This window comes from Coenobita brevimanus, chromosome 103, assembly GCF_032717465.1.
Source record: "Coenobita brevimanus isolate Jiangsu-jjx chromosome 103, ASM3271746v2, whole genome shotgun sequence".
Taxonomy (NCBI): Eukaryota; Metazoa; Arthropoda; class Malacostraca; order Decapoda; family Coenobitidae; genus Coenobita; species Coenobita brevimanus.
The window spans coordinates 9,664,878-9,670,212 of record NC_137056.1 but is presented as its reverse complement, the minus strand read 5'-3'; the positions used below and the strand labels follow the sequence as shown (position 1 = coordinate 9,670,212).

General features: G+C 43.9%; 1 pseudogene; it reads right to left on the bottom strand.

Annotated features, from left to right (window-relative positions):
- Positions 1-4,396: 4,396 nt before the first annotated feature.
- On the bottom strand, positions 4,397-4,515 carry LOC145415780 (5S ribosomal RNA; annotated as a pseudogene).
- Positions 4,516-5,335: the final 820 nt, after the last annotated feature.

Sequence of the window (5,335 nt, the reverse complement as noted above, 5' to 3'; positions counted from 1 at the left end):
CTGCCCCATCTTCTACTACATCTACAACCAGCTGGAATGTGTACCCACCAAGCCTCACTATCTCTCTCGCAGATATCTCCTCCCATGACTTCTTTGTCATTAACCCCAGTGATACGCAGCAGACATTTGAAGCTCAGAGCAGCTGTGGATGGCTACAGGTGAGACCAAGGGAAGCATTGCTGCCTGGCCACAGCACGGTCAGAGTGTGTGTCACTCAAGTCACTCCTCCACCATCACTCACAGCACCAGTTACACACAAACTCAAGGTTAGTGACAGTTTCATTCTTTAAAAAATGAGGGTAGTGATTTTTATCTGTCATGTTTGACTTGATTTAAAATGGACATTTGGTGAACTTTTAGCTTTTAGTTCTTCTTTTTGCTTTAACATAAAAACCACCATTATCAAGGGCCTTGTATCATAGGTAGGAAAGGGGTTAGTAGTAGCTCCATCGTGTTTGTATCGTAGTTGATCGACTCCAGTTTGTCTGTTGATGCAGACATATCAACCACAGGCGGTGGCTCAATCAGTAGAGAGGTGGCCTGCAGTCCTATGGGACCCAGGTTCAAATCTCCGCTGGGGCAGGAAACAGTTTAAGGATTTGAATTTCATAAAATCAGACTTTACTGATCTACCAAAAGACCCGCCAACATATCGTAAAAAAAAAAAAAAAACGCTAATACCAATACACCAGTCCTGTATGTGACAGCCCTACTATGTATTCAATATGGACGGTGGGTATTAGTGGCGAAGTGGTGACATGTAGAGATGTATGGTATGTAGGAGGACTACTGGGCCATGGTAGCAGGCTGTGAAGCCTATGCCCAGAGTCAGGGGGAGGGGGGAAACCCTGCTCCTACAGAATTGTCCTGTGCAGTGAACTGATGTTCCCTTGTGGTTGACAGCTCCTCACCACAACGAGGTGTGGAAAAAATTGTGGAGTTATAGTTCCTGGATTGACACTGCTTTTTTAATGAAAATTTTATATACCATTATATATATAGATGATGGATGAATGGATATATATATATATATATATATATATATATATATCTATCTATACCCCGATGCCCTAATCCCGCAAAGGGTGGCCGCAGACAAAACACCTCCAATTCCCTCTGTCACCCACCATTTGACTGCCCTCCCCCCAACTCACCCCCCCTCCCTCATATATGTGTATATATATATATATATATATATATATATATATATATATATATATATATATATCATCTTCATCATCATCCAGACCTCCTTTCTCACCTTAGGGCAGGGTGTGGAGTAGCAATATCCAGATTTGCCTAGTCCAATGGTGCACGCTTCCATTCGCTCACCATTCAAGCCCCTGGAATACTGGCTGTATCTGATACGCCAAAAACATTCACCACGTTCTGTAGCTTCACATAAATGTATCCAATAGAGCCAGTTCGGACTTTGTCACGGTAAAAAGCACTGCCAAATCCCTGATCATGCGCCTCTCCTTACAATATTCATCCAGTCAGCTCAATCCCTTGTCAGTTCCCTAGTCTCACCGACTTCCAAACCTCTCCTCTTCACACACTCATCCACCATATCCTCCCACCTTCTCCTTGGCCTACCTTGCATCCTCCCTCCTTCAGAATTGCTCAGATATACTTTCTTCACCACTCTGTTGTTATCCATTCTCTCGACATGACTATACCATCTCAGTACACTCACTTCGATTCTGGTGTTCACAGACTTTTTCACTCCACATCTTTCATGAATCACATTATTTCATATCCTATCCACTCTCTGTATTCCACATACATTCCTCAGCAGTCCTATCTCCAATGCTGTCACTTTTGACTTTTTATTTTCATGCCATACCATAGTCTTACATCCATATGATGAAGTTGGCACTAACACTCCTTCATGTAAGCCTCGTTCAGCTGCAACACTCAAGCTTTTGTTTCTTATCCAGGCCTTCTTTGCACCAGCTACTTTCTTTCCTTGTGTCACTCTACCTTCTTCTTCCTTTGCACATTTTCCTCTTTTATCTATCACTGTACTCAGGTATTTGAATTCTCTCATCAATTCCAGTTTCTCCATTCACTGTAACATTGCACTGGGAGTCACCTTCTCTCTCAGTAACCATCACTTTACTCTTTTCTACATTTACTCTCAAGGCACAATGCTCGCAGAGATCAGCAAAACTCGGCACTAGTCTACCAAGTTCTTGTCCAGCATTTGCAAGCAGTACTACATCATCAGCATACAACAAATTTGAGACATTCCATCTATCACCGTTCATTACCAATGCCATCCCCCTCTCAGTTACTTGTGTTTTTACTTCTCTCATCACCCCATCCATATATATATATATATATATAGAACAACCATGGAGACATCACACAACTTTGTCGCACGCCGACACCGATCATGAACCATTCACTTAGATGCCCATTGACCCTTACACATGCTTCATTACCATCATAAAAACTCTTGACGGAACCTAGCAGCTTACCATCTACACCGCGCATGCGCAAAACCTTCCATAATCCCTCTCTGTCTACTTTGTCGTAAGCCTTTTCCAGATCCATGAATGCCATAAACACCTTATAGTCCTTCTCACAAGCCTTGTATGTCTGCTTTGTTGTAAGCTTTTTCCAGATCCATGAATGCCATAAACACCTTATAGTCCTTCTCACAAGCCTTCTCTGTTATCTGTCTCTGCAAATATTTGATCCACATATCCAGTGCCATTCCCAAATCCACCTTGTTCATCAATCACTAAGACTTCTGACATCTCTCTTACTTTCTCTATAATAATTTTTTCATTTACCTTCCCTACAACACTCAATAAAATTATGCCACAATAATTCTTGCACTCACTTAGCTCACCTTTGTTTTTGTATAGGGGTACAATCACGGCCTTTTTCCTCTCTGCTGGCACAGTTTCACTCATCCATGCTTTCCTACATATCTCCAGCAAGCATTTCATTCTGCTATCTCCACTACACTTAATCAACTCTGCATACACCTCATCAACCCATGCTGCTTTCCCATTTTTCAGCTGCTTCACAGCGCTCTTCACCTGTGCAAGGGTCACGCTTCCGGGCACTGCATTCCATTTCAGCATACCCCCAAAACAAGTCATGTTTACAGTCACTTTGCACTATATTCCCATTCTTCAGGCTTTCAAAATTTTCTTTCCATCTGGTCCTTACTCCATCCCCATGGGTCAATAACCTACCACCTTCGTCCTTCACACCTTCACATTTCTTTCCACATTCACTTCTACATTTCCACACCTCTTTCCAGAATAACTTCCTATTTTTGGTGTGGTTTGCATTCATTTTTCTTCCTAGATCATCATTTACCTCCTTCTTTTTCCTCTTCACTAGTCTCTTTACGTCCTTCTTGCTCCCAATATATTCAGTTCTTGTATCAATCGAACCCCTGTCCTGTAACCACTCTAGCCACTTCTTCTTTTCCTCCTCTGTTCTCATAACCTCTCCATCCCACAATACTGTACCTTTCTTCTTTGTTGTTACTCTTTCCACACCACATACCACTTTAGCATTTCTAACTATGCAATCCCTTTATGCATTCCACAGGCTGTCCAGATCCATTTCTTTCAAGTTCACTGATTCTAACTCCACTCTGCCATTTCTTTGATCCTCAGCTTCTCAACTTTTAGTCTTTCTCCCTTTCTGCTTCTCTCTCTCCTGGTCCACCTTACTCCTCTCAGATTGATCTTGTATACCACAGTCACATTATCTGACGAACCACCACGTCGTCCTCTTACGGCCTTCTTATCGGCAGCCATTCCCAGCATTGACCTCTCTGCCAGCACGTAATCAGTCAGGCTCCTTTGAACATGATCCATGTTCCCTCTATACTATGTATATTTATCTGCATACTGCGGGTGTGCCTATTACCGTAGTTATTTAGCAATAATAAACTTATTATAGAAATGCATGGATATTTCACAATATCATGGTTGTATGACCGAGTCCCTTTAAGTCATCACACTGAGTGGATCATGTAATAACATTTCATTACTATATTTGTTACACGTATCAGGTTTTCTGCCCTTGTTATTAGTGATATTTGCACGACAAATAACAGTATTCGAGGGTATTGAGACACTCAGAGCAAAGATGTTTACTGCAGGGATAGGAAACCATTTCTCATTTCATGTCATAACTCGATAGAAACACATAATGAAATGGTAACATGGTTGTGATAGCCCCCACAAATATCCTACAAGAGGATGAATAGAAATTAAAAATATTCCCCACACCATATATATATATATTTTTTCATTCATTGCCAGACGCCATGTATCCCAAACGGGGTGGCCAAGGGCTTAGAGTTAGCTGTTTTACAGGGAGGGGCACTAATCCTCCACCAACCCCACTTGACACATAGGGATGCCAACAGCATCTGGTGTTCTTAGGCGGTCACCCATCCAAGTACTAACCAGACCCAACGTTGCTTAACTTCGCTGATCGGACGGGAAGCGGTGTACTCAATGTGGTATGGCCATATATGTATATATATAGTAATTCCTCTAATATCCGAACGCTCAATATCTGAACATCCCCACTAACCGGACATAATCGTCCCGGGATCCAATATTCCCAAAATGGTCCGGGGGGGGGGGGGAAACGGGGGGGGGGGATCCCACCCGTAATTTGAACTTGGCGCGTGGGACAGCTAATTTGTGGCGTGTCATTCCTCCGATGTCCGCTAGAGCGCCCCTGCGTCCTCCCCACTTTCCGCCTGTCTCTCGTCGCAAGTGCACGCTCGTCGTCGTGGCTGCCCCACGTACTTGCTTTTGTGGTGGTGCCTTACCTGCTGCAGGCACTCCTGCTGCTGGCACTCCTGCTGCTCTCGTGTCTCCTTCGTGTGTGTGATGATGGCCCCGCCGCCTGAGAAGAGGAAGAGAGTGGTGTTGACTCTGGAGAAGAAACGGGAGATATTGGAGAAAGTAGATGCATGGTGGTCTTCTTCCCGCATCCTCCACGAGTTCAACCTGGCCCGATCTACTTTGTTTGATATTAAGAGATCCCGAGACAAACTCATGCAGTACACGGCTGACTTCTCGTCGAGAAGCAAACGCAACGTGCAGAGGAAGGTGATGTTTACTCCCAAGTTTGCTGAAGTCGACCGCTCCACGTTGATTTGGTATCGACAGCAACGTGCTGCTGGTGTGATGGTATGTGGTACGGAGCTGAAGGCTGCTGCTGAGAAGTTCGCCAGGCTTCACGACGCCCTATACTTCAAGGCATCTGAGGGTTGGCTCTTCGCATTCATGTTATGGCATGGCCTTACCAGCCGTAAAGCTCATGGCGAAGTTTTGGACACTAA